This window comes from Oncorhynchus masou, chromosome 28, assembly GCF_036934945.1.
Source record: "Oncorhynchus masou masou isolate Uvic2021 chromosome 28, UVic_Omas_1.1, whole genome shotgun sequence".
Classification (NCBI taxonomy): Eukaryota; Metazoa; Chordata; class Actinopteri; order Salmoniformes; family Salmonidae; genus Oncorhynchus; species Oncorhynchus masou.
The window spans coordinates 87,153,396-87,171,445 of record NC_088239.1 but is presented as its reverse complement, the minus strand read 5'-3'; the positions used below and the strand labels follow the sequence as shown (position 1 = coordinate 87,171,445).

Here is an 18,050-nt window from a genome sequence, read left to right as displayed (position 1 = left end):
ACTATGGAGGGAATAACATGCCATTTGGGAGAGTCTCAACTATCAGAACGCTGTCTGACACAACAACATTACTCTGACCAACTAGAATACAGATGATTTCTGAAGTGGAATACACTGCAGCCATTTGTTCCAGACGTAGAAGGATTGTTAACGTGTTTACTGGGCTAATAACACGGTTCATATTTGTCCTTGCAGGTGACTATCGGGTTTGAATCCATGACTCCATGATGAATGCACATGTCGTTATGAGAGACGGGCGAGTGCTATCAAGGTATGTCATTACTGTGTTTTACTGACTCTGTTGATTGTTGCATGATGATAGAATACGTGAAGTACAGAAGGCTTGAGAAGGAAGGAGAAGAGAGTTCAAAAGTCCAAGCAAGATAATGTATATACATAACAGCTAAGTGCGCTATAACAAAGGAGAGTTGTGCTTTCAGTTTTCACACTGTATATCTTAGCTATGTATTATCTTGTGCTTTATATTCAAACTAATATCTTGGATGTTATTCCAGAATGTTTTTGCATTCTTACAATTCACTATTAAACATATACAGTAAAATTGCAAGAGTTAATTCAACTCCTATGGAGTTAAATTAAACAGTATTTTGGGGTTTATATGGTCCAACCCTTAAATTGTGTTAAAACTACTCTGGTCATGGTATTAATATTTTTGGAGTTAAACGATAGTAAATGGAGCAAATATCAAACTCTCAGAGAGTTGATTAAATTTAACTCCAACTGCCATTTTACTATTTTCAGTGTTGTTGTTGTTGTTTTAAATGTAACCATTATTTAACTAAGCAAGTCAGTTAAGAACAAATTCTTACTAACAATGACTGCCTACCCCGGCCAACGCTGGGCCAATTGTTCGCCACCCTATGGTGACAAGCTGACAAGGTACAAATCTGTCGTTCTGCCCCTGAACAGGCAGTTAACCCACTGTTCCTAGGCTGTCATTGAAAATAAGATTTTTTTCTTAACTGCTTGCCTAGTAAAGTAAAGGAAAATAAAGAACTCCAGGCAGTGTACCACTCTCTTGAGGGATTAGATAACTCCCAATAGAGTCAATTTAACAATATTTTTTTTATAGTCTGATTTCAACTATCCTTGATTTACTGTGTACCTTGTGTTTCTGACAGGGCTGAGTTCTTGTCATTGCTGAACACGTACAACTGTTTTCTGAAAGACAAGACCCAGCAGCATCTTGTCTTCTATGAGGTAGGTTGACCCTCGCTGCTCCATTGAATTATTTACATGTTTTATTTGCACCAAAGAAAACAAGTTATAAAAACAAATCAAATATTTACTAATTAAATCAAACTTCGAAATCAAACATTTTAGTTAAAGTTTAATTTATTTGCACTTATTTGAAAATAAGAACTAATAAATACAAACACCGGTGTGGCTGATATGAAACCAAACCACATAAAACTATATACACAAGTACAACAATTAAACACGTGTGTTACAACAGATAACAAACAACTAATTATAAATGTATAAATCAATAATCACCTTTTTCTTTCTGTGAATGTGAGAGTTAGGCTATATGGAGGAGATTACTGAGTAGTTTGGTCCATCAGGCTGACCCCCAGTCTCCATGGAGGAGATTACTGAGTAGTTTGGTTCATCAGGCTGACCTCCAGTCTCCATGGAGGAGATTACTGAGTAGTTTGGTTCATCAGGCTGACCTCCAGTCTTCATGGAGATTACTGAGTAGTTTGGTTCATCAGGCTGACCCCCAGTCTTCATAGAGGAGATTACTGAGTAGTTTGGTTCAACAGGCTGACCTCCAGTCTTCATGGAGGAGATTACTGAGTAGTTTGGTTCAACAGGCTGACCTCCAGTCTTCATGGAGGAGATTACTGAGTAGTTTGGTTCATCATGCTGATCCCCAGTCTTCATGGAGGAGATTACTGAGTAGTTTGGTTCAACAGGCTGACCTCCAGTCTTCATGGAGGAGATTACTGAGTAGTTTGGTTCAACAGGCTGACCTCCAGTCTTCATGGAGGAGATTACTGAGTAGTTTGGTTCATCATGCTGATCCCCAGTCTTCATGGAGGAGATTACTGAGTAGTTTGGTTCAACAGTCTGACCTCCAGTCTTCATGGAGGAGATTACTGAGTAGTTTGGTTCAACAGGCTGACCTCCAGTCTTCATGGAGATTACTGAGTAGTTTGGTTCATCAGGCTGACCCCCAGTCTTCATGGTTCATCAGGCTGACCCCCAGTCTTCATGGAGGAGATTACTGAGTAGTTTGGTTCATCAGGCTGACCCCCAGTCTTCATGGTTCATCAGGCTAACCTCCAGTCTTCATGGTCCATCAGGCTGACCTCAATTTACATTACATTTACATTTAAGTCATTTGGCAGACACTCTTATCCAGAGCGACTTACAAATTGGTGAATTCACCTTATGACATCCAGTGGAACAGCCACTTTACAATAGTGCATCTAAATCATTTAAGGGGGGGTTCATCAGGCTGACCCCCAGTCTTCATGGTCCATCAGGCTGACCCCAGTCTTCATGGAGGAGATTACTGAGTAGTTTAGTTCATCAGGCTGACCCCCAGTCTTCATAGAGGAGATTACTGAGTAGTTTAGTTCATCAGGCTGACCCCCAGTCTTCATTGAGGAGATTACTGAGTTGTTTGGTTCATCAGGCTGAACTGCAGTCTTCATTGAGGAGATTACTGAGTAGTTTGGTTCATCAGGCTTGGCACACCTGTATTTGGAGAGTTTCTCCCATTCTCCTCTGCAGATCCTCTCAAGCTCTGTCAGGTTGGATGGGGAGCGTCATTGCACAGCTATTTTCAGGTGTCTCCAGAGATGTTAGATCGGGTTCAAGTCTGTGCTCTGGCTGGGCCACTCAAGGACATTCAGAGACTTGTCCTGAAGCCACTACTGCGTTGTCTTGGCTGTGTGTTTAGGGTCGTTGTCCTGTTGGAAGGTGAACCTTCACCCCAGTCTGAGGTCCTGTGCGCTCTGGGGCAGGTTTTCATCAAGTTTCTCTCTGTACATTGCACTGTTCATCTTTCCCTTGATCCTGACTAGTCTCCCAGTCCTTATCACTGAAAAACATGTGCTGCCACCACCGTGCTTCACCATAAGGATGGTGCCAGGTTTCCCTAGATGTGATGCTTGCCATTCAAGCCATTCATCAGACCAGAGAATATTATTTCACATAGTCTGAGAGTCCTTTAGGTACCTTTTTGCAAACTCCAAGCGGGCTGTCATGTGCCTTTTACTGAAGAGTGGCTTACGTCTGGCCACTACCATAAAGGCCTGATTGATGGAGTACTGCAGAGATGGTTGTCCTTCTGGAAGGTTTTCCCATCTCCACAGAGGAACTCTGTGAGAGTGACTATCGGTTTCTTGGTCACCGCCTTGACCAAGGCCCTTCTCCCCCAATTGCTAAGTTTGACCGGGCGGCCAGCTCTAGGAAGAGTCCTGGTGATTCCAAACTTCTGTCGTTTAAGAATGATGGAGGCCACTGTGTTTTTGAGGACCTTCAATGCTGCAGGACATTTTTGGTACCCTTCCCCAGATCTGTGCCTCGACAGAATCCTGTCTCGGAGCTCTATGGACGATTCCTTCGACATTGCATGGTGTTTGCTCTGACATGCGCTATCAACTGTGGAACCTTATAAAGACAACGGTGTGCCTTTACAAATCATATCCTACTAAGTGAATTTACCACAGGTGGACTCCAACAGGATGCACCTGAGCTCAATTTCGAGTCTCATAGCAAAGGGTCTGAATTATTATGTAAATAAGTTTTAATTTTTATAAATGTGAAACAAATTATTTAAACCTGTTTTCGTGTTGCCATTTTCAGGTATTGTGTGTAAATTGACGAGGATTTTCTTTTTTAAATGTAAAAAAATGATTGACTCCATTTTAAGGCTGAAACAAAACGTGGGAAAGGGGTCAGAATACTTTCAGAACGAGCTGTATAATTATATGTATAACCATGAAACTGTAGTAATGCAATTTGGAAAGTAATATTTCATGACCAACCAAACACTTTGGATCAATATCAAAATATGCCAAGAGCGTATTTCTTGTGGTTTTCTTGTGGTGAAGGAGAGGCGGACCAAAACGCAGCGTGGTGGTTATTCATGGTACTTTAATATAGACACTCTCCATGAATAAACTAACAAAACAAGAAATGTGAAAAAAAAACATCCCTATCTGGTGCAAACACAGAGACAGGAACAATCACCCACAAAACCCAACACCAAACAGGCTACCTAAATATGGTTCCCAATCAGAGACAATGACTAACACCTGCCTCTGATTGAGAACAGGCCAAACATAGAAATAGACAAACTAGACATGTAACATAGAATGCCCACTCAGATCACACCCTGACCAAACAAAACATAGAAACATACAAAGCAAACTACGGTCAGGGTGTGCAACGTATTCACTGTTTTAAAGGGCAGTAAAGATTTTATCAACGAGTTGCAAAAGAGCCACATCTGTGGAGTGGTTTTTACCAAAACCATATTGGCTCTCACATAGAATACAGGGTTGATTTAAATGCTTCAACATTCTCAACATTCTCTCTCATTATAATCAATATTCTCTTATACACCATGTTTCTAGGATTTTAGAAAAACATAGTACTGATATGGGGAGGTAATTTGTAAAAAACTATCTGGGATCCCCAGAACTATAGAGGGGGATAACTTTGGCAATGTGTACATCTTTAGGAGCATTACCAGTTTGCAATGATTTGGTGAAAATATACATTCGAGGCTCAGCAATCGTGAGACACTGATTTCACCAAAGAGACACCAATCTCATCATGACCTGCTGCTGATATCTCTAAGTTACCAATTAGCTCCAACCCCTCCATTACAACAGGAGGATCAAATGGAAGCAGAGGAGGGACATGTCTCTTAATGTAAGCCAGGAGATTTACATCAGTGCTCTATTTTCTTTGACAGAGAGAAACCAACATTCACAAAAAAGTTTTTAAATGAACATGAAATACAGTCAAGATCACTATAGGTCTTATTTCCCACAATACATTGAGATGGAATAGTTGTAGATGCCTAACAGTTGATTGATGATTTTCCACGTTGAATTTATTTATTATTTATAATGTATAAATATCGGATATCTGAAGTAGGAGATTAAATTTGCTCATACACTTTTTGTAATTTGCAGAATTCAGGGGAGAGGAACTGCTTTTTTTTTACAGAGAATGTTTTGTAAACCAAGGTTTCATGAACCCTTCTGCTGCTCTTACATGGTTTCATGAACCCTTCTGCTGCTCTCTTACATGGTTTCATGAACCCTTCTGCTGCTCTCTTACATGGTTTCATGAACCCTTCTGCTGCTCGCTTCCATGGTTTCATGAACCCTTCTGCTGCTCTTACATGGTTTCATGAACCCTTCTGCTGCTCTCTTACATGGTTTCATGAACCCTTCTGCTGCTCTCTTACATGGTTTCATGAACCCTTCTGCTGCTCTCTTACATGGTTTCATGAACCCTTCTGCTGCTCGCTTCCATGGTTTCATGAACCCTTCTGCTGCTCTCTTACATGGTTTCATGAACCCTTCTGCTGCTCTTACATGGTTTCATGAACCCTTCTGCTGCTCTCTTACATGGTTTCATGAACCCTTCTGCTGCTCTCTTACATGGTTTCATGAACCCTTCTGCTGCTCTCTTACATGGTTTCCTTCTTATAGATGAGGGGATACAGGTGAACTGGTCAGTCTGTGGTCTTATAGATGAGGGGACAGGTGAACTGGTCAGTCTGTGGTCTTATAGATGAGGGGATACAGGTGAACTGGTCAGTCTGTGGTCTTATAGATGAGAGGATACAGGTGAACTGGTCAGTCTGTGGTCTTATAGATGAGGGGACAGGTGAACTGGTCAGTCTGTGGTCTTATAGATGAGGGGATACAGGTGAACTGGTCAGTCTGTGGTCTTATAGATGAGGGGATACAGGTGAACTGGTCAGTCTGTGGTCTTATAGATGAGGGGACAGGTGAACTGGTCAGTCTGTGGTCTTATAGATGAGGGGATACAGGTGAACTGGTCAGTCTGTGGTCTTATAGATGAGGGGACAGGTGAACTGGTCAGTCTGTGGTCTTATAGATGAGGGGATACAGGTGAACTGGTCAGTCTGTGGTCTTACAGATGAGGGGACAGGTGAACTGGTCAGTCTGTGGTCTTACAGATGAGGGGACAGGTGAACTGGTCAGTCTGTGGTCTTATAGATGAGAGGATACAGGTGAACTGGTCAGTCTGTGGTCTTATAGATGAGGGGACAGGTGAACTGGTCAGTCTGTGGTCTTACAGATGAGGGGACAGGTGAACTGGTCAGTCTGTGGTCTTATAGATGAGGGGACAGGTGAACTGGTCAGTCTGTGGTCTTATAGATGAGGGGATAGGTGAACTGGTCAGTCTGTGGTCTTATAGATGAGGGGATACAGGTGAACTGGTCAGTCTGTGGTCTTACAGATGAGGGGATACAGGTGAACTGGTCAGTCTGTGGTCTTATAGATGAGGGGATACAGGTGAACTGGTCAGTCTATGGTCTTATAGATGAGGGGATAGGTGAACTGGTCAGTCTGTGGTCTTATAGATGAGGGGACAGGTGAACTGGTCAGTCTGTGGTCTTATAGATGAGGGGACAGGTGAACTGGTCAGTCTGTGGTCTTATAGATGAGGGGACAGGTGAACTGGTCAGTCTGTGGTCTTATAGATGAGGGGATACAGGTGAACTGGTCAGTCTGTGGTCTTATAGATGAGGGGATACAGGTGAACTGGTCAGTCTGTGGTCTTATAGATGAGGGGATACAGGTGAACTGGTCAGTCTGTGGTCTTATAGATGAGGGGACAGGTGAACTGGTCAGTCTGTGGTCTTATAGATGAGGGGATACAGGTGAACTGGTCAGTCTGTGGTCTTATAGATGAGGGGATACAGGTGAACTGGTCAGTCTGTGGTCTTATAGACGAGGGAATACAGGTGAACTGGTCAGTCTGTGGTCTTACAGATGAGGGGACAGAGATGGATGGAGTATCAAGTATTCAACATGTCAGGTGTCAGTGAGTGGTTCTCATTTTTAATTTAACGTATGTTGAAAACACCCAATAGAAATTAATCACCCAATCAAATCCAAGGTTGATGCAAGGATATCAGTGAAACGACCAATGTCAGAATCGGGTGGACGATAGATGCACTTAGATACCACTTTTTAACCACCCAAAAATGAGGGGATCAACGTGTTTACGGCTCTGTACTGCTGTACCATTAAAACCTAACCAACGTGATTACAGCTCTGTACTGCTGTACCATTAAAACCTAACCAACGTGTTTACAGCTCTGGACCCCTGTACCGTTAAAACCTAACCAACGTGTTTACAGCTCTGTACCCCTGTACCGTTAAAACCTAACCAACGTGTTTACAGCTCTGGACCCCTGTACCGTTAAAACCTAACCAACGTGTTTACAGCTCTGGACCCCTGTACCGTTAAAACCTAACCAACGTGATTACAGCTCTGGACCCCTGTACCGTTAAAACCTAACCAACGTGTTTACAGCTCTGGACCCCTGTACCGTTAAACCTAACCAACGTGTCTACAGCTCTGGACCCCTGTACCGTTAAAACCTAACCAACGTGTTTACAGCTCTGGACCCCTGTACCGTTAAAACCTAACCAACGTGTTTACAGCTCTGGACCCCTGTACCGTTAAAACCTAACCAACGTGTTTACAGCTCTGGACCCCTGTAGCATTAAAACCTAACCAACGTGTTTACAGCTCTGTACCGCTGTACCATTAAAACCTAACCAACGTGTTTACAGCTCTGGACCCCTGTACCAATAAACCTAACCAACGTGTTTACAGCTCTGTACCCCTGTACCGTTAAAACCTAACAAACGTGATTACAGCTCTGGACCCCTGTACCGTTAAAACCTAACCAACGTGTTTACAGCTCTGGACCCCTGTACCATTAAAACCTAACCAACGTGTTTACAGCTCTGGACCCTGTACCGTTAAAACCTAACCAACGTGTTTACAGCTCTGTACCCCTGTACCATTAAAACCTAACCAACGTGTTTACAGCTCTGTACTGCTGTACCATTAAAACCTAACCAACGTGTTTACATTTCTGGACCCCTGTACCATTAAAACCTAACCAACGTGTTTACAGCTCTGGACCCCTGTACCATTAAAACCTAACCAACGTGTTTACAGCTCTGTACCGCTGTACCATTAAAACCTAACCAACGTGTTTACAGCTCTGTACCCCTGTACCATTAAAACCTAACCAACGTGTTTACAGCTCTGTACCCCTGTACCATTAAAACCTAACCAACGTGTTTACAGCTCTATACCCCTGTACCGTTAAAACCTAACCAACGTGTTTACAGCTCTGTACTGCTGTACCATTAAAACCTAACCAACGTGTTTACAGCTCTGGACCCCTGTACCGTTAAAACCTAACCAACGTGATTACAGCTCTGGACCCCTGTACCGTTAAAACCTAACCAACGTGATTACAGCTCTGGACCCCTGTACCGTTAAAACCTAACCAACGTGTTTACAGCTCTGGACCCCTGTACCATTAAAACCTAACCAACGTGTTTACAGCTCTGTACTGCTGTACCGTTAAAACCTAACCAACGTGTTTACGGCTCTGTACTGCTGTACCGTTAAAACCTAACCAACGTGTTTACAGCTCTGGACCCCTGTACCATTAAAACCTAACCAACGTGTTTACAGCTCTGGACCCCTGTACCGTTAAAACCTAACCAACGTGTTTACAGCTCTGGACCCCTGTACCATTGAAACCTAACCAACGTGTTTACAGCTCTGTACTGCTGTACCATTAAAACCTAACCAACGTGTTTACAGCTCTGGACCCCTGTACCATTAAAACCTAACCAACGTGTTTACAGCTCTGGACCCCTGCACCGTTAAAACCTAACCAACGTGTTTACGGCTCTGTACCCCTGTACCATTAAAACCTAACCAACTTGTTTACAGCTCTGGACCGCTGTACCATTAAAACTGAATCAACATTCAGTATATGTTATATCTGAAATGTTAAGAAAAACCTAACCAACTGTGTCTATCTCCACTAGAGAGATGGAGAGGTGGTGTTCGAGGGATTCCTGTACCGTAAAAACCTAACCAACTGTGTCTATCTCCACTAGAGAGATGGAGAGGTGGTGTTCGAGGGATTCCTGTACCGTTAAAACCTAACCAACTGTGTCTATCTCCACTAGAGAGATGGAGAGGTGGTGTTCGAGGGATTCCTGTACCGTTAAAACCTAACCATCTGTGTCTATCTCCACTAGAGAGATGGAGAGGTGGTGTTCGAGGGATTCCTGAATATCTCCTGGGGAGTACGGCAGCCCATCAGGCTCAAAATACAGGATGACAAACAACAACCCTTCACCAGCCTCCTGTCACCTGACCCAGTCAGTCCAGTCAGTCCTCATGGACGCAAGAGGTTACATTTGACCTTTATCATGCATTATGTCAATACCACAGTTAAAATGGAGTAATACAAGCATCACTCAGGCTAAACCCTCTCTGTCTGTCAGGGGGATGACACGATGGGGGAGTTTGAAGACCTCCATCAGATCAATGAGACAGAGGAGACCAACAAGCAGCATCCTGCAGAGGAGACCAGCAACCACACGACAGGTAACCTCACCTTAACTATAGCAACCACACTACAGGTAACCTCACCTTAATCACATTACAGGTAACCTCACCTTAACTATAGCAACCACATTACAGGTAACCTCACCTTAACTATAGCAACCACATTACAGGTAACCTCACCTTAATCACATTACAGGTCACCTCACCTTAACTATAGCAACCACACTACAGGTAACCTCAACAACTGTAACAACCACACTACAGGTAACCTCACCTTAACTGTAACAACCACACTACAGGTAACCTCACCTTAACTATAGCAACCACACTACAGGTAACCTCACCTTAACTGTAACAACCACACTACAGGTAACCTCACCTTAACTGTAACAACCACACTACAGGTAACCTCACCTTAACTGTAACAACCACATTACAGGTCACCTCACCTTAACTGTAACAACCACACTACAGGTAACCTCACCTTAACTGTAACAACCACACTACAGGTAACCTCACCTTAACTGTAACAACCACACTACAGGTAACCTCACCTTAACTGTAACAACCACACTACAGGTAACCTCACCTTAACTGTAACAACCACACTACAGGTAACCTCACCTTAATCACATTAAAGGTCACCTCACCTTAACTATAGCAGCCACACTACAGGTAACCTCACCTCAACAACCACACTTCAGGTAACCTCACCTTAACTATAACAACCACACGACAGGTAACCTCACCTCAACAACCACACTACAGGTAACCTCACCTTAACTATAGCAACCACATTACAGGTAACCTCACCTTAACTATGGCAACCACACCACAGGTAACCTCACCTTAACTATAGCAACCACACCACAGGTAACCTCACCTTAACTATAGCAACCACATTACAGGTAACCTCACCCTAACCACACTACAGGTGACCTCACCTTAACAACTACACTAAAGGTAACCTCCCCTTAACAACCACACTGCAGGTAACCTCACCCTAACCACACTGCAGGTTATCTCCCCTTAACAACCACACTGCAGTTAACCTTACCCTAACCACACTGCAGGTAAACTCACCTTAACAACCACACTGCAGGTAACCTCCCCTTAACAACCACACTGCAGTTAACCTTACCCTAACCACACTACAGGTAACCTCACCCTAACCACACTACAGGTAACCTCACCCTAACCACACTGCAGGTAAACTCACCTTAACAACCACACTACAGGTAACCTCACCTTAACAACCACACTACAGGTAACCTCACCCTAACCACACTGCAGGTAAACTCACCCTAACCACACTGCAGGTAAACTCACCTTAACAACCACACTGCAGGTAAACTCACCTTAACAACCACACTGCAGTTAACCTTACCCTAACCACATTACAGGTAACCTCACCCTAACCACATTACAGGTAACCTCACCTAACCACACTGCAGGTAAACTCACCTTAACAACCACACTGCAGGTAAACTCACCTTAACAACCACACTGCTGGTAAACTCACCTTAACAACCACACTGCAGGTAACCTCACCCTAACCACATTACAGGTAAACTCACCTTAACAACCACACTGCAGGTAAACTCACCTTAACAACTACACTGCAGGTAACCTCCCCTTAACAACCACACTGCAGGTAACCTCACCCTAACCACACTGCAGGTAACCTCACCCTAACCACACCGCAGGTAAACCTCACCCTAACCACACCGCAGGTAACCTCACCCTAACAACCACACTGCAGGTAAACTCACCTTAACAACTACACTGCAGGTAACCTCACCTTAACAACCACACTGCAGGTAACTTCACCCTAACCACACTACAGGTAACCTCACCTTAACAACCACACTGCAGGTAACCTCACCTTAACAACCACCTTACAGGTAACCTCACCCTAACCACACTACAGGTAACCTCACCTTAACAACCCCACTACAGGTAACCTCACCCTAACCACACTACAGGTAAACTCACCTTAACAACCACACTGCAGGTAACCTCACCTTAACCACACTGCAGGTAAACTCACCTTAACAACTACACTGCAGGAAACCTCCCTTAACAAACACACTGCAGGTAACCTCACCCTAACCATACTGCAGGTAAACCTCACCCTAACCACACTGCAGGTAACCTCACCTTAACAACCACACTGCAGGTAAACTCACCTTAACAACCACACTGCAGGTAACCTCACCTTAACCACATTACAGGTAACCTCACCCTAACCACATTACAGGTAACCTCACCTAACCACATTACAGGTAACCTCACCCTAACCACATTACAGATAACCTCACCTTAACAATCACACTGCAGGTAAACTCACCTTAACAACCACACTGCAGGTAACCTCACCTTAACAACCACACTGCAGGTAAGCTCACCCTAACAACCACACTGCAGGTAAACTAACCTTAACAACCACATTACAGGTAACCTCACCTTAACAACCACACTGCAGGTAAGCTCACCCTAACAACCACACTGCAGGTAAACTCACCTTAACAACCACATTACAGGTAACCTCACCTTAACAATCACACTGCAGGTAAACTCACCTTAACAACCACACTGCAGGTAACCTCACCTTAACAACCACACTGCAGGTAACCTCACCCTAACAACCACACCGCAGGTAACCTCACCCTAACCACATTACAGGTAAATTCACCTTAACAACCACACTGCAGGTAAACTCACCTTAACAACCACACTGCAGGTAACCACACCTTAACAACCACACTGCAGGTAACCTCACCCTAACCACACCGCAGGTAACCTCACCCTAACCACACTGCAGGTAACCTCACCTTAACAACCACACTGCAGGTAAACTCACCTTAACAACCACACTGCAGGTAACCTCACCTTAACCACATTACAGGTAACCTCACCTAACCACATTACAGGTAACCTCACCCTAACCACATTACAGGTAGCCTCACCCTAACCACATTACAGGTAACCTCACCTTAACCACATTACAGGTAACCTCACCCTAACCACATTACAGGTAACCTCACCCTAACCACATTACAGGTAACCTCACCTAACCACATTACAGGTAACCTCACCCTAACCACACTGCAGGTAACCTCACCCTAACCACATTACAGGTAACCTCACCCTAACCACATTACAGATAACCTCACCCTAACCACATTACAGGTAAACTCACCTTAACAACCACACTGCAGGTAACCTCACCTTAACCACATTACAGGTAACCTCACCCTAACCACATTACAGATAACCTCACCCTAACCACATTACAGATAACCTCACCCTAACCACATTACAGGTAAACTCACCTTAACAACCACACTGCAGGTAAACTCACCTTAACAACCACACTGCAGGTAACCTCACCCTAACAACCACACTGCAGTTAAACTCACCTTAACAACCGCACTGCAGGTAAACTCACCTTAACAACCGCACTGCAGGTAACCTCACCTTAACAACCACACTGCAGGTAAACTCACCTTAACAACCACACTGCAGGTAAACTCACCTTAACAACCACACTGCAGGTAAACTCACCTTAACAACCACACTGCAGGTAACCTCACCCTAACCACATTACAGGTAACCTCACCCTAACCATATTACAGGTAGCCTCACCCTAACCACATTGCAGGTAACCTCACCCTAACCACATTACAGATAACCTCACCCTAACCACATTACAGATAACCTCACCTTAACAATCACACTGCAGGTAAACTCACCTTAACAACCACACTGCAGGTAAGCTCACCCTAACAACCACACTGCAGGTAAACTCACCTTAACAACCACATTACAGGTAACCTCACCTTAACAATCACACTGCAGGTAAACTCACCTTAACAACCACACTGCAGGTAACCTCACCTTAACAACCACACTGCAGGTAAACTCACCTTAACAACCACCCTGCAGGTAACCTCACCCTAACCACATTGCAGGTAACCTCACCCTAACCACATTACAGATAACCTCACCCTAACCACATTACAGATAACCTCACCTTAACAATCACACTGCAGGTAAACTCACCTTAACAACCACACTGCAGGTAACCTCACCTTAACAACCACACTGCAGGTAAGCTCACCCTAACAACCACACTGCAGGTAAACTCACCTTAACAACCACATTACAGGTAACCTCACCTTAACAATCACACTGCAGGTAAACTCACCTTAACAACCACACTGCAGGTAACCTCACCTTAACAACCACACTGCAGGTAACCTCACCCTAACAACCACACCGCAGGTAACCTCACCCTAACCACATTACAGGTAAACTCACCTTAACAACTACACTGCAGGTAACCTCACCTTAACAACCACACTGCAGGTAACCTCACCTTAATAACCACACTGCAGGTAACCTCACCCTAACCACACTACAGGTAAACTCACCTTAACAACCACATTACAGGTAACCTCACCTTAACAATCACACTGCAGGTAAACTCACCTTAACAACCACACTGCAGGTAACCTCACCTTAACAACCACACTGCAGGTAACCTCACCCTAACAACCACACCGCAGGTAACCTCACCTAACCACATTACAGGTAAATTCACCTTAACAACCACACTGCAGGTAAACTCACCTTAACAACCACACTGCAGGTAACCACACCTTAACAACCACACTGCAGGTAACCTCACCCTAACCACACCGCAGGTAACCTCACCCTAACCACACTGCAGGTAACCTCACCTTAACAACCACACTGCAGGTAAACTCACCTTAACAACCACACTGCAGGTAACCTCACCTTAACCACATTACAGGTAACCTCACCTAACCACATTACAGGTAACCTCACCCTAACCACATTACAGGTAGCCTCACCCTAACCACATTACAGGTAACCTCACCTTAACCACATTACAGGTAACCTCACCCTAACCACATTACAGGTAACCTCACCTAACCACATTACAGGTAACCTCACCCTAACCACATTACAGGTAACCTCACCCTAACCACACTGCAGGTAACCTCACCCTAACCACATTACAGGTAACCTCACCCTAACCACATTACAGATAACCTCACCCTAACCACATTACAGGTAAACTCACCTTAACAACCACACTGCAGGTAACCTCACCTTAACCACATTACAGGTAACCTCACCCTAACCACATTACAGATAACCTCACCCTAACCACATTACAGATAACCTCACCCTAACCACATTACAGGTAAACTCACCTTAACAACCACACTGCAGGTAAACTCACCTTAACAACCACACTGCAGGTAACCTCACCCTAACAACCACACTGCAGTTAAACTCACCTTAACAACCGCACTGCAGGTAAACTCACCTTAACAACCGCACTGCAGGTAACCTCACCTTAACAACCACACTGCAGGTAAACTCACCTTAACAACCACACTGCAGGTAAACTCACCTTAACAACCACACTGCAGGTAAACTCACCTTAACAACCACACTGCAGGTAACCTCACCCTAACCACATTACAGGTAACCTCACCCTAACCATATTACAGGTAGCCTCACCCTAACCACATTGCAGGTAACCTCACCCTAACCACATTACAGATAACCTCACCCTAACCACATTACAGATAACCTCACCCTAACCACATTACAGATAACCTCACCCTAACCACATTACAGGTAAACTCACCTTAACAACCACACTGCAGGTAAACTCACCTTAACAACCACACTGCAGGTAAGCTCACCCTAACAACCACACTGCAGGTAAACTCACCTTAACAACCACATTACAGGTAACCTCACCTTAACAATCACACTGCAGGTAAACTCACCTTAACAACCACACTGCAGGTAACCTCACCTTAACAACCACACTGCAGGTAAACTCACCTTAACAACCACCCTGCAGGTAACCTCACCCTAACCACATTGCAGGTAACCTCACCCTAACCACATTACAGATAACCTCACCCTAACCACATTACAGATAACCTCACCTTAACAATCACACTGCAGGTAAACTCACCTTAACAACCACACTGCAGGTAACCTCACCTTAACAACCACACTGCAGGTAAGCTCACCCTAACAACCACACTGCAGGTAAACTCACCTTAACAACCACATTACAGGTAACCTCACCTTAACAATCACACTGCAGGTAAACTCACCTTAACAACCACACTGCAGGTAACCTCACCTTAACAACCACACTGCAGGTAACCTCACCCTAACAACCACACCGCAGGTAACCTCACCCTAACCACATTACAGGTAAACTCACCTTAACAACTACACTGCAGGTAACCTCACCTTAACAACCACACTGCAGGTAACCTCACCTTAATAACCACACTGCAGGTAACCTCACCCTAACCACACTACAGGTAACCTCACCTTAACAACCCCACTACAGGTAACCTCACCCTAACCACACTACAGGTAAACTCACCTTAATAACCACACTGCAGGTAAACTCACCCTAACCACACTGCAGGTAAACTCACCTTAACAACCACACTGCAGGTAACCTCACCCTAACCACACTGCATTTAAACTCACCTTAACAACTACACTGCAGGTAACCTCCCTTAACAACCACACTGCAGGTAACCTCACCCTAACCATACTGCAGGTAAACCTCACCTTAACCACCACACTGCAGGTAAACTCACCTTAACAACCACACTGCAGTTAACCTTACCTAACCACATTACAGGTAACCTCACCCTAACCACACTGCAGGTAACCTCACCCTAACCACACCGCAGGTAAACCTCACCTAACCACACCGCAGGTAACCTCACCCTAACAACCACACCGCAGGTAAACTCACCTTAACAACTACACTGCAGGTAACCTCACCTTAACAACCACACTGCAGGTAACCTCACCTTAACAACCACACTGCAGGTAACCTCACCCTAACCACACTACAGGTAACCTCACCCTAACCACACTACAGGTAACCTCACTTTAACAACCCCACTACAGGTAACCTCACCCTAACCACACTACAGGTAAACTCACCTTAACAACCACACTGCAGGTAAACTCACCCTAACCACACTACAGGTAAACTCACCTTAACAACCACACTGCAGGTAAACTCACCTTAACAACCACACTGCAGGTAACCTCACCTTAACCACACTGCAGGTAAACTCTCCTTAACAACTACACTGCAGGTAACCTCCCTTAACAACCACACTGCAGGTAACCTCACCCTAACCATACTGCAGGTAAACCTCACCCTAACCACACTGCAGGTAACCTCACCTTAACAACCACACTGCAGGTAAACTCACCTTAACAACCACACTGCAGGTAAACTCACCTTAACAACCACACTGCAGGTAAACTCACCTTAACCACATTACAGGAAACCTCACCCTAACCACATTACAGGTAACCTCACCCTAACCACATTACAGGTAACCTCACCCTAACCACATGACTGGTAAACTCACCTTAACAACCACACTGCAGGTAACCTCACCCTAACCACATTACAGGTAACCTCACCCTAACCACATTACAGGTAACCTCACCCTAACCACATTACAGGTAACCTCACCCTAACCACATTACAGGTAACCTCACCCTAACCACATTACAGGTAAACTCACCCTAACCACATTACAGATAACCTCACCCTAACCACATTACAGGTAAACTCACCTTAACAACCACACTGCAGGTAAACTCACCTTAACAACCACACTGCAGGTAAACTCACCTTAACAACCACACTGCAGGTAACCTCACCCTAACAACCACACTGCAGTTAAACTCACCTTAACAACCACACTGCAGGTAAACTCACCTTAACAACCGCACTGCAGGTAACCTCACCTTAACAACCACACTGCAGGTAAACTCACCTTAACAACCACACTGCAGGTAAACTCACCTTAACAACCACACTGCAGGTAACCTCACCTTAACCACATTACAGGTAGCCTCACCCTAACCACATTACAGGTAACCTCACCCTAACCACATTACAGATAACCTCACCTAACCACATTACAGGTAAACTCACCCTAACAACCACATTGCAGGTAAACTCACCTTAACAACCACACTGCAGGTAACCTCACCTTAACAACCACACTGCAGGTAACCTCACCTTAACAACCACACTGCAGGTAACCTCACCTAACCACATTACAGGTAATCTCACCTAACCACATTACAGGTAACCTCACCTAACCACATTACAGGTAACCTCACCTAACCACATTACAGGTAGCCTCACCCTAACCACATTACAGGTAACCTCACCCTAACCACATTACAGATAACCTCACCCTAACCACATTACAGGTAAACTCACCTAACAACCACACTGCAGGTAAACTCACCTTAACAACCACACTGCAGGTAAACTCACCTTAACAACC

The 18,050-nt window shown here is 44.5% G+C and overlaps 1 pseudogene; it reads left to right on the top strand.

The window, feature by feature from the left end:
- Positions 1 to 215: 215 nt before the first annotated feature.
- Positions 216 to 18,050, top strand: part of LOC135517089 (ras association domain-containing protein 6-like) — a 36,991-nt pseudogene continuing 19,156 nt past the window's right edge.